The sequence below is a fragment of the Corvus brachyrhynchos genome, unplaced genomic scaffold, assembly GCF_000691975.1.
Source record: "Corvus brachyrhynchos isolate BGI_N302 unplaced genomic scaffold, ASM69197v1 scaffold249, whole genome shotgun sequence".
NCBI lineage: Eukaryota > Metazoa > Chordata > Aves > Passeriformes > Corvidae > Corvus > Corvus brachyrhynchos.
The window spans coordinates 1574153-1587758 of NW_008240226.1; positions in this window are offsets into that span (position 1 = coordinate 1574153).

Genomic DNA, 13606 nt, shown 5'->3' on the forward strand with positions numbered 1-13606 from the left:
TTGGTGGTTCAAGCATTTATTTCCTTTTTGGCTCTGCAAGTGACATTACTGACTCAGCCCTTCTGGCTGCAACAGCAAAATCCACAATCTCCTCCAAAAACACTTTTCCCATTTCTGTGCCTGAAGGGCTTCTTATAGAAGCATGAACTTGGTAGTTTTGTGGGAGAGGAGCTGTAGAATGGTGAGTGAAGGATTTGGCAGAGCTGGGAAGGTGGTGGAATACAGAGGGATCTAATACCCTCCACAGAGCATTAAAGATTTCCAGTCTCCTCAAACACCTCAGAGTCATTTTACAGCTCCTTTCCAACTTCCTCTGACTCATCTCAGAATGATATATATTAGCAACCCCAAAAACACTTCTGCTGCAGAAATTGTTCTCCCTCAAGGTTCCTGAAATGAATAAGTTATTTTCTCTCTATCCTTAGGCCAGTGAGTTTCAGATATGGCTTACATTATTGAAAAGCTTGAAACAGCTCTTCAGGAAAGATGAGTCTTAAATTTCATTTTGCTCTAGTGCCTAGGCATCTTAATGTAGGTTTTTTAGTTGGGGATTACATCCTTGAATACTTTTCTGGATTTCAGTGTCTAAATCCCTTCTTTCAAAAAGTTTTCTTTTCAAAAAAGCTCCCAAGAAAAAAAGAAGTGATACAGGCCTTTCAGCTAATGAGCAGAAAGATAATTAAAGCCAAGATGCTTTTTCATTTTTCTTCTTTACTTAAAAACATTCAAACTACTCAGATAACTCCTCTTACTGTAATGCTTTCATTTCAGGTTGTAAGTGAAGAGCAAGGGAGATCATGACACTATAACCTACTAGCTCAGATACTCACATGGTGCATTAAATAGCAGGAGGTTTGCTAACACTTGAACTAACACTTGAACTTCACTAACTAACTCTATTTAAAAGTAACAGCCAAAACTTGGTAGTACAATTTTAGCCAAAGCATTGCAACTTTGTCCTAAAGTAAAACCATGTTTGAATTTGCAGTCCCAAAAGACCTGATCAATCATATCCCACCTGTAACATGCATCGCACCTGAGAAAGATCTTTGGTGTGTTTCATAAGCACAAAGTCAATTTTTGGTTCACTTATTTAATAAGATAAAACTTTTTGTATTTACAGTATTGGTGGTTATACCTTTATTTTTAGATGGTCATTTTGGATGGTAAAAGTTCCAAGTCAACAAAAATTTTATTTTCATTGGCCCAAGATAACGTGATAAAGTATCACATTATCTCTCAGTATGAAAAGAAGTGAAAAGGTGCACTTTATTGACAAACACCTTATACGAAATTGTGACTGTTTGGCAGCTTCACCAAGTTTTTCCTTTTATTTGGAAACAAATCCAATTGTTTCCCTGGATTTTCTGAGGTCATTCTGTCTCATGAATGAAATATAAAGGTCAATTTCTTCCACACTGACATTCAAAACAGAATGCGGGGCATTTCACATAAATATACTTTATTCCCTGCTAATCCATAGTATCGTTAAGGTTGGAAAAGACCTCTAAGATTGTCAAGTCCAACTATTAAATGAGCACTGCTACATTCACCACTACACTATGTCTCCAAGTGTCTTACACATTGTTTGAAAAATTACAAGGATGGTGATTCCACCACTTCTCTGGGCAGCCTGTTCCAAGGCCTGATCACACTTTCAGTGAAGAATTTTTTCCTAATATCCAATTCAAACCTCCTCTAATGCAACTTGAGGCTGTGTCCTCTTGCCCTGTCACTTGTGGCCTGGGAGAAGAGACTGACTCCCACCTGGTTATACCCTCCTTTCAAGGCAGTTGTAGAGAGCAATAAGTTCCTTCCCTGAGCCTCCTTTTCTCCAGGCTAAACATCCCCAGCTCCTTCAGCTGCTTCTTATCAGACTTGTGCTCCAGATCTTTCACCAGCTTCAATGCTATAGAACGCATTGTGAGCCTTTCTTCTCAGCTTCCCTAGATCTCTGCCATTCAAAGGAAGACTCACAGGATGAACAATTGCCATTGAGGCTACTGAGAAACTAGCTATGACCACCAAACAGGAGGGAAAAAACGTACACCTCATGTGAGCTTGTTCCTCATTTTGTTTGATGAACTACTGACCAAACAAATATCTGAATAATCCTTATTTGGCATCTGTGTAACTTCCTTTTATACAGCTAGTGGGGATTTTAAGTGTGTTTTCATAATATTCTTCAAAATTTAAAAGCATATTCCCACTTGTACAGAAATCTTAGAGTTTGGCCCACAAAGTGTACCACGTAAACAAACAAACAAAAAATCAACATTTTGAACTGGTGCCTAATACCGAAAGAACAACTCCTTTGTTTCTTTGGTCCCTGCTGTGGTATGGCTCCCTCAGTAGCTGAAGTAGTTCTCTACAGAGTTGAAGGTGAGGATCAAAGCTCCTCTTCAAGGAAGCTCCCAGGTATTTCTTCCCTATGAGGTCAAGCTGCAGCCAGAGCTCACTCAGCTGGATATGTGACTCACTTTCAAAAGCACAAAGGTGATTCCTGTAACATGGTAACTGTGCCAGTACTTAGCCCAGTACCAACCCTTCTCAATTGCTGAGCTACATGCTACCAAAACAGCACTGTTTGATAGTACCCAGGTAGACGTAACAAAAAGTGTCACTGGCAAAAAGTGGCATTAATTTGTAAAATAAATTCCTGTAAGCTTGCCATCTGCAATGGGAAAAGCAGCAGAAGCTAACAGAAGAGGGAGAAAACAAACACAGCACCAGCCACAAAACACATCTAAAAAGAAACATTGCTTAGTGTGAAATTGGGTAAAGTCAGAATGGCTTTTCAAAACTGAAGGAGCACTATTAGGCTTGGGAACTAGCATTTAAATTAGTTAAGTTCACAGATAAGGGATATCTGACCAATACTACAAGGCTTTCAAGAAGATTAATTGCCAAAGCATCTTAAGCTGTGTAGCCATGGGATAAAAGGATGGTCCTGAACAATTTGTTGGAAGATTGGATAAAGTGAATTTTCATAGTGGAGACATACTGTGATGAGGGTTTCACAAGTGCTGGGTTACATGCTAATCAACACTACAAATACATAAACTACTCATAAAAGAGAAAAAATAATGAAGTGGCACAGGTTGTTTATGAAATTACTCGGTTCAAAATAGTTTTTATGCAACTTACACGATTATAAATTGGCAAATGAAATTTAACATGAAGTGATGCAAGTAACAACAACAAAAAATAATCCCAGCATCTACAGATAGTAAGGACACTGCCTATATCAAAAGAAGGCAAAATTTGGGGCTACAATAGATAATTCTAAGAAAAAAAAAAAGAAAGAAAAAAGCCAACAACAACAAAAAAAACAGTTTAGAGTGTAACAGCATTCAAAATAAACTTGGTAATTATTAGGAAAGCTGTTGTGCTTGACAGAGCACACAGTGAGACTGTTCGGATCCAAATACAACTCTTAAAAAACTCAAAAGCTAAAGAAGTGTAAATTAGGAGCTCAGAAAAATCTATGGTCAAACGTCAGATGTTTCCAGAACATAATAGACACCAGTTGTGTGGAATGATTTCTCAGTAACCACAGTATTAATATCAGCACCAAAAGAAATAGGTTTGTAAAGAAGAAAGTCTCTTTCAACAAACATAGGGCAATAAAAATCTCGCTGTGAGCACTGAAGCTTACACATACCCCCTGAGCTCTGCTTACACAAGGGCCAGAAGAAAAACCTGTATGAGGAACATTACCTTCCTTCACAAGATTTTAGAGGATGAATTTTCTGTATTGTACCTGGTACTTGTCATGATTGTGACTCGAATTGACCTAAGACAGGAGGATTTGCCCTTAAGTAATTTATTTCTGGTATTAAATTTGTCACATTCCTAAATAGTCTCAAAAATACTTGTAGCTAAGTGTAAAACAAATCTCATGGGTCTGTTCTTTTAAATTTATTTCAAAGTAGGATAGAATTATTTCTATTTTAATGAGGGTTTTTTTGCTAATTTGCTAGTCAAAGTCATTTACCCAGCAGATCTCTCTTGTTGCCCGACTGTGCTTCCTACTTTGATGTTGCAGAAATAGTTAAAAGGAACAGAATGTTTCTTGATCTCCAAAACTACTACATGCATTCAAAAGTAATAGAGCCCCGTGAGCATTTGAAGTGAAACACTTAACTTTAGGCAGATCCTTTAAAATGTAGCACTAGAGTGCTGCAGGCTAAAGGAATGATCACTAATAAGGAGTCTTTGGCACATGGTATCCACCACCTTACACTGAGAAGTGTACTGAGCAGTTTGGAGCACAGCTTGGAGCAAAACTAGAAACTCTTTGGCTTTCTACCACGTATATACTACAGTTTTATTCTCTCTTCTGGTAAAGTAACAAGTTCCGGTGCATAATTGCTGAATAAAAGCCCAAACAAACAATCCTAGAGTATGACCCGCAGTTAGAGCATGAGTCACACATGTATTCACAATATTTAAAAAGTATTGACAACTATAAAGGCTTTTCAAACAGAAAAAAATCTGTAAGATGTTTTGTTGAACAACAAAGGAAGTATGCAGAAAAGGCACAGCTTTGTAGAATAGAGTATTATGCAGTGTGTTAGCTATAAGACAGTTTCTTCTGCCATTCTAGGTACAGTAACCTCTGAAACCATGCTAGGAAAATTTGGGTTACACAGCAGCAACTACAATAAGACCTACAAAATGTGCAAACCTCCAAATTTATTTGATCAGTCACACTTTGTAACTAGTAAAAACACTTTTCCAAAGCTTATGTTACATTTTGACATCTGACGGGGAGAATTATTTTATATAGCTGCTTATTGAAAATGATGTTTTGGTATGTGTTAGTCATTAAAGAGAATGTTCCATAAAGAATCTCATATCTTCAATACCGACATTTTTCTCAAGTAGAATTTTCTTTATATAAAGGAAGAATACATTTTCATTTCAAGTATACTGGCTTTTGTGGAGGTCTGAAAAATATCTGAATGCATTGCCTTTGTACAGTTGAAAAACCTTCTTGTATTCATGTAGATAAATCTCTTTCATGAACTTATTATCTCAGTAATTGGCAAATTCCCTGGATGGATTACCAAAGCCACCTCGAGGCAGAGGTATGTGCCCATTCCTGATGCTGTCCTGCCCAGCACCAGCAAATCTATCAGTAAGTAAGGAATCAATGAGGTGTAGTAACTGAGACCAGTGACATAAGATGACTAATTAGTATATCTGGCTAAGCTATTCTGTATTTATTTTTCAAGCTCCCAGCTTCATTTTTAAATGTTAAGTTCTTTATGCATGCTTATCTCCAGGACAGGTTAAAACTCTATGAATGTTGTCTCTTTAGCCCATCTGAAGATTAAAGTAGAAGTGAAGTTTTGACTGAAAAAATAAAATAAGTATTACATTTTCTTTCTCATGGAAAGCTGGTCTAAAGTAAGTGCTATTGAGTTCTGGGAAATCTTATTATCAATTATTCTTGAGTCTTTTGTTGTTGCTGTCATCACTGATGGTAAGTTATGGTACGCTTAAAATTTCTGTGAAGAATATGTTTACTGTCATTCATCACTGAGATTTACAGAGATCCCATAACAGCAATTAAATGTGGTTGTTTACTCAATGCTGTCACCAGAAGAGGATCTAGCCTGTAGAGTGGAACTATTCAGGGGCCTGAAAATGTTTTATTTGTCAGTCACATCTAAAACATGAGCCAACAAGCGTCTCTTTTAGGGTCCTCTACACATTTCAAGAAAACCAGAATTCTTGGCCAGTAAAGAGTGTTTGGTTAAAATGCTTGTTTTGTCTGTAAAGCCAAATGAAACACTTCATTAACTCATTCTTAGTAAAAATTCAAAATTTTAAAAGGATGACTGGCTTTCTCTGTAAGCAATTTTGTGCTGTTACTTGTAAGCCTCACTTGGTGCCAAAGAGGAGACCCCAGTATAAAAGCCATACCTGTTGCTCATCCCTTGGTCAAACAGAAGTTGCATGATACATAAATCAGTGCTTAAAGTGCAGAAACGTTCATTAAAAGATTTAGACAAAGAAAGGATTAAATAAAAAAAGGAAGCATTTCTTTTGCTCCACAGGTCAAAGCTGTTCCTCACATCAGGGTTTCAGAGAGACGTAGAAAAGACATAAAGCTTTGTATCATAGGAATCCTGTGGTGATATACGCAAAGGAGAATCCAGGTTTTTGCATTCCTAAAGTGAAAATAAACAAGTGGTTTCAAAAAGGAGTAAGATGTTACCATGTCTCCCATAACAGATAATGAAAATCTCTAGTAAGTACAAGATATGATGCCATATCTGAGGGAAAAGCACAAAGCTGTGTCAGAAAGGTTTAGGTTAGATATAAGGAAAGCCTTTCACACAGAGGATGGTTGAGCTCTGGAGTAGGCTCCCCAGGGAAGTGGTCACAGAGCCAAGCCTGAGAGAGTGTAAAAACCATTTGGACAATGCTCTCAGGGGCACGGTGTAACTGTTGGGGTGTCCTGTGCAGGGCCAGGAGTTGGAATCTATGATCCTAGTTGAACCCTTCCAACTCAGGATGCTCTGTGATATTGTCTTCAGTTCACTTCTTTCTTCAATTCCTGACTGTCAGGGCACACCTGAGAGATTTATAAATATCTGTTCAGCAAACTCACTGGAGTGGTGAAGTTAATACCATGAAAAAGGGCTAATCAGTAAAAGGAGTACATGCAGAGTGTCATGATATGAGTCTTCTGCAGCACTGCTAAGGAGTGCTTCATGCAGTAGTGCAGATGCATGGGCATTCCATGCCAATACTCAGTGAAACAGCGTATCTACTCTAGCAGACTCAACTAATGAAATAAAGGTTATCACTCCTAAATGGACCAAGAAGTGAGGCATATCCTATAAAAACATTATTTTATAGAAGCAGGTCTATTTAATGCTTTAAAACTACCACTGAAATTGCTGGTATGACCTTCAGTTTCCAATGTGCAGGTATTTTTAGCAATCCATAACTGTCATAGTTGATGAAACTTTCTCCTACCGTACCTAAAAGCTTTGTAAAACTTCCATTATTCCTGACAATTAGTAATAACGGGCAGTTGTTTTAATGGGTGCTTATGTGTGACTGCAATATTAAGAACATGCTCATTGATTTAAAGTACTTTGTTTTAAACAGGAAGTGGTACAGTAATTTTCAAAATTTCAAAGTTGGTTTGCTTTGGTAACATTTATATACTACAAGTAATTTATTCTGCTGCTACAGAATATTTTTAATAAATACAAGATAATTTTAACCAGTACTACTTTCCTAGCTGAAAAATTATTTTCTTTAATGAAATCTGTAAGTTGGAAGAAAACTCATGATGCAAGAATCTGGTGTATATGTATATATACACACACACACATATATATATATATATAATTACAATACAGAGTTAGGAAATTTAATTGCTGTAAGTTCTTCAGTCAAATCTAAGTTGAGCACAATCATGTTTTTAAAAGTGCCTTATTATAACCAAAGGAAAACCTGCAATTTTAATTTACCTAGGTATATCTTTACAAGGTTACAGGAGATATGGTGTTTAATCCCAACATTACCTCTTTCTTCATATATTTTTCAGTGACACTTAAAACTAATTTATAGAAATTACTAAATGGTTCCTTTGTGAATTGGGAAAATGCAAGACAAATATCCTTTGTAAAGCTTTCTGGTTTAAGTGTTGGTATCAAACATCAGGTCACACAGGTATTTGGCAGTTCACTTTTACTGCTCCACAGGGAAAGTGTCACAGCAGAAAGCAGATAAAGAAAAGCCTTATACTACTCAATAGAAGTTATTAATGGATATTTGTACTGGGTTTAGGTGACAAGTTTATGATTGTGGGGACCTGCCAGGGTGCCTTGTGTGACAAGAGAACGAGAGCCACTCCCATGGACAGAACCAGTCCCAGCCATCTTCACTGCTGTTCAAAGCTGAACAACACAGGTGCCCTTGTGACAATGTATTTAAGAAAGGGCAAAAAGTGATGCATGCCAGATGTGAGAAAGGGGAGGGAGAAAAATGTAAGCAAAACAGCCCTGCAGACACAAGGTCAGCGTGGGACTGGGAGGAGGTTCTCCAGGCATGAGAACAGAGATCCACCTGCACCCATGTAGACAGTGTGGAGGTGGTTATCCATCTGCAGCCTGTGGACAGGAACATAGAACAGATATCCACACTGATGCTTGGTGGGGTAGGACGTAAAAGCATCATGAGTGAATTTGGTCCTGAGAAGAAGGGAGGGATGAGGTGAAAGTGATTTTAGTTTTGTCTTTGTTTCTCACTCTCCCATTCTATTTTTAATTGGCAATTAATCTTCCCTAGTCGAGTTTATTTTGCCCATGATGGTAATTAGCAAGTGATTTCCTTGCCTTTATCCTGACCCCTAAGCTCTTTGATCTTATTTTCTGATTCTGCCTTGCTGAGGAGAGGGAGCAAGAGAGCAGCTGGATGGGGGTCTGACAACAAGACAAGGTTAACCCACCACAATTTTGTAGATCTTGGATTAAAATTATTTAGCCACAAAGGACTCAGGAGCAGCCTTCCAGAATAATCTAAAAGTAGAAGTTAATTGTTTTATTAGAGGGCTAATACAATATCATTTCCTGCAGCAGTGACGCAGGACATCAACAAGGTCTTGTGCTATGCATAAGACCTTTAATCAGGCCTGTTGCACCTCTTTATATAAATGCCTTTAGAAATTTATTAAATGACAACCGTTATCAGCATTGTGGAAAACAGCAGCAAGTGAATGTCAGTGACTAGTTCCTGATAGCATTCAGACCCAAATGAAAGTAAACATCATTTTAACCTGCCTGCAATTTCAAGCACTACTAGTGATTTTGGATTCCCAATCTTAGCGTGATTTCTTGAAGACAGGTACTCAGCATTATCTGAAAGTACCATACACCTGACAACATCTTTGATAAAAAAACCGCTTTCAGAATTCTCACTCCACATTTTACCTAGAGGCAATTCTCATCACAAATATGTAGTTACTTTAGTTTAAGCAAACAGGAAACAACAGGTTAGAAAAAAGGCTCTGAGAGTACTAACTCCTGAATTTAATAGCTTTTTGTTCAAGAGCACAAAAAGCCCTGCTTTACTGAGCTGTAAGTTAACTTTGCTTGCTTACACTGTTACAGGTCTGAATTGACAGCATGAAAAGTTATCAGTCTTAAGAAACTCAGTTGAATATTGTCAGTGTTTCAAATGAACACTGGAGAAAGAATAAGTGCAAATTAAAAGAAATCATACGAAGCTAAGTGTTATCATGTCAACAGAACATTCTAGAAGTTTTTAAAAAATATCCACATGAAATCAGAATGTAAATGAAACCTGACAACATACACAAATATCCCAAGCTGTATCAGCCTGAGGGAAGAATTCTGATTTCTACAACAATTTGTTCTCATAGTACTATGACATCCAGTGTCTTCAAGATAAAAAAGCAATAAAAAAGTCTATCCTGGCTGTAAGCTCTAAAGTAAAGGATTACTGTGATAAAGTCAAGCAGTTGTCTCTGTAGAGCATTTTAGATTGTCTGCAATAGAAAAAGCTGTGAGTGAGACATAAGTACAGGAAGAGAATCTGTTAGTGTTTGACATTAACTAGTGAAAAGCTCTCTAACTCTTAAACTGGTGATTCTCCTTCCTAGGGTTCTTACCACATTCCTTCAGGCTGAAAGAAGTTGAATAGTCTTTTTGTAACAAGGAGTACATGGTAGGTTCTTCTAAATTTTTAGGAGAATTTCACATAAATGGTGAAACCATAATCATAAAAATGTAAAATTAATAAATATAAAAAACATGATGAACAAGATACTTATGATATAACAGTACAGAACTCCAGGGAAAGAAATATTGCTGTAACTTCCTAGTGACTGAAAAAGAACTGATTCCAGGTGCTGCAATTAAATCGTTGTGAAAGAAATAAGTGGATTACAGCAGAGAATACCAAATTCCCAAGGTTGATTTATACACAATTATTTATATGCCTGAGCAGGTGTCTCGATAGCAACTTCAGCAGTGAATTTTACAATTCACAGGTGTAACATCCCTTTCAGAACTCCAGCAAAGACAGCTGTGTTTGAAAAATTTCAGCCTGCCAATAGTTTCTCATACTCCTACTTTTCCTAAGATGCTGTGTCCCCAAAACTGCTGCAAACTTGTTTCACTCCTTTACTACAAAGAAATGAAAGATTTTGTGCTTAGGCAGACTCATAAGGTTGTTTGATGTATTGCTGTTTTGCAGCTACATATATAGCATAATCAGCAATTCCCTAGAGTACAGGAACAAAGTTAGTGTTTGCAGTGCTCAAACTTTCCTCATTTACAAGCCATGCAAAAGTGAAAAGTTTGGAGTTTGCCACAAAACTTTTGAGTCCATTTTAGATATTCATAAATGCCCATTTCAAAGGTGGCACAGCTTCATGATCAATAATGGATTTCTCTTTATGTCATATCTGTGAAAGACTCTTATCTTGATTTTACAAGGTAAGCCATGGAAAACTAGAACCCTGAAACCAGAGTACACAAATGACTTAAATGTCTATTCCTTAAACACAGGAAGAACTAGTAATTTTTTAAGAGGATTAGTAGGCACCTCAAAACTCCATTGCTGAAAACAGAACAGCCTAAAATATTGCATAATAATGCACGGGTACAAAACTAAGATGGGTTTTTCTCTGTGCTGTTGCTGCTTTATTTTGGCTTTTAGTAAGAAGAGACAGCCTTCTTAAGTCTCAGCATGAAAATCTATCCTTTTATAGATCCTGTAGAGGTGAAAATATATTAAAAATGAAGTTTACATGGCATCTATAAATTCTCCTGAGATACATTGGATATACTCTGATCTGTTAGGTTGGTTTAATTAAAAGATTATGATTTTAGTGAGATATTTGAACAGTTTAAAGGAAATCAAATGAAGAAAAAAGTCTTCACTGTGCCTAATTTTGTTAGCAAACTATGAAATCTGCAAGAAAAACTTGTGCTCAATCAAACCTATTAAAAGCCACCAAGACAAAAGTACCAAGGAACATCAGTGCATTAATTCTAACCACACTTAGATACAGAAAGTTGGACAGATTTTTTGTTCCACCAATTTTCATGACTTGTCCTCACAATGTCTGTCTGGTCTACATAAGAAAGCTAAATCCTTTTTGCTGTTGGATATGTGGTCTAGCTATCCCAAAGAGTGACAGCACAGGGCTAGCAGGGAACAAAAGCAACTGCTACACTGAAGGTTGTGCTTTCAAGAATGGCATTTTAGTTCTAATGAATCTCTTCCTGACATCCAAGCATATCTGAAGTACTATTGTGGTCTCAGTTTTCTGCTCCTCAGCCAGCAGGGGCTAAAACTGACAGCTCACTTCCCTACATAGGGAGAGAGACTACCTCTTACCTCATGAAACTTAAAAGTGATCCTTCTGGCTGGATAAGAGAGACAGACTCTAATGGGAGAAGCATCAGTTCTTACTCAGCTGAAAGGAAGGCGGTTCTGATGACAAGATTCAAAGGAAGAATAATGAAAATACAGCAGAGTGGAGGATCATTTTTACACTGAATGATACTTATGATCCCCCAGTGGATGTCTCCTTTGCTAAACTTCCAATTTTATTCGTATCTACAACATTATGAGTTTTGTTCATTAAAATAATTCAGTACCATTATACTATGACATTTTAGTATGACATATGCTCAGTAACTGCAATCAGGCTATAATTACTTCACAAATATATTTGAAAAACCTAAAAAGGCTCTTAGGAAATCACATACACTCTCCTTTCCTTAATGGCATTTGTGCAAACCACATATTTCAAAAATATTCTGTATTATAGAAGTGTTTCTGTGCATAGGAAAGATTACCTAACTCCCCAGTGGTTAAGAAGAGTTAAATATGCACTAGCATCCCTGATGTATTAGTTAGTCATGTAAAATAGAGGCAAGTCAAAAGGAAAAATGTACGGTTCCATAGAGAAAAAAATTTATAAATAGCCCAAGAATGGCATTTGTGATAACTTCTGCAATGCCAGTACATGGCCCTCTTTTCCAACTAAGTCATACTTTAGTACTAAAAATGTGATAGAACTTCAGGTACAGTCCTAAAAACAAAATTTCTGTCAATATTTTAGTTCTTGAAGAACTAGGTAAGACTGAAAAACCAAATGTTTTCATAAACCCTTAGCAAATTTCTGTGAGTGTGTGATGCTCTGCTTAAATATAACAGACTTGAACAACTTGGGGTGGTTTGTCTGTTTTACTGTTGGCTTTCTTGTATTTTGTACTCTTGTATTTTGAGTCTTTATGTTTGGTTTGGGGATCTTTTTCCCCACTATGTCCTTATAGCCTTGAATTTCCATTCCTTTTTTCTATAGTAGATCAGAAGTGATAAGATTTTGCAAATAAATACTGTTATCTCTTCTAATCCATTGATCTAATGAGTTCTTGCAGCATTTCCAGCTAACATTATGGAATAAAGATTTTGGCTACTCAGAAGATTTTTTGTCCTTTATGTTATAATCAGAATTATTATATTATATAATCAGAAAGGGTGTTGTTTCTTTATTTCATTAGTAAATTATTTACTCCGATCAAGAAAAATGCATGACAAAACCTAGCTAAGCAGAATTTGACCCTCTAATCAAAGTGACCAAAGAAATAGTTAGTAATAGTTAAAAGAATTTGGAAATAATAAAATTTTTGTAATACAAGGGTTCTTTAATTAACTGAGATCTCTGTTATTTTTTAGAAGCAATCAACATAAACCTGGATCCAAAGAGCTAAGGGTTTGGAAGAATTCTTTTAATTTGTTTTAAACCACATTTCTTTAACTGCTTAACACATTTCTTTAACACATTTTACATTTCTTTAGTACATTTCTTAACTGTTCAGAAATTACATGGGTGTTTACCTTTGTGCATTAGGTAAGGCCCTAATGTTGGAGCTTCTATTTGCAGAAACAGAACCAATGGCCTCTGGAGTTGTCCATTTCATAATCTCAAAACCAATGAAGATAATAAATATGTTCACAGTATGGGACTGGTTAGTGTACTAAAATGTCCTGTGGGACTCAACTAATAACATTCTTTATGTCAGAGCTGCCAGCAATGATGTGGATTATTTTGAAGGTTTTCATAAACCAATCTTTCACTGTCCTCCAGGGCTGCCTGGAGGACAGAAGTATAGTTTCATGAGAAAATATCAAACTTTTCATCTCACATTAGAACAAATATGATAACTTTGAACTTTTGAGTAAAAGACATAAGAAAAGAAAAAAGTTATAGCCCAGTTTGGGCACCCATTTGTTGTCCTGAGGGTTCAAAAGCACATCCTGGCCAAAAAGGAAAAAGAAAAAAATCAGAACCATATTCTTGTTTCCAAATAAATGCTTTAACAGTCTGACTTCACCATGTACATTTGGCCTCCCCAAATAACAATATTTTTTTACAACACAATGCATTCTGACAAAAGAGATTTACCAAATTAGCATTTTTTTCTGACAGATAAAGGCTTTTGGTGCAGCTGCCTGCTCACTGATGAGGAAGCACAAGTTCTGTCCTGTTCTGCTGATGATAGTTTGTTGAAATATTCTGTGGCTGTTCTGTGGTTTC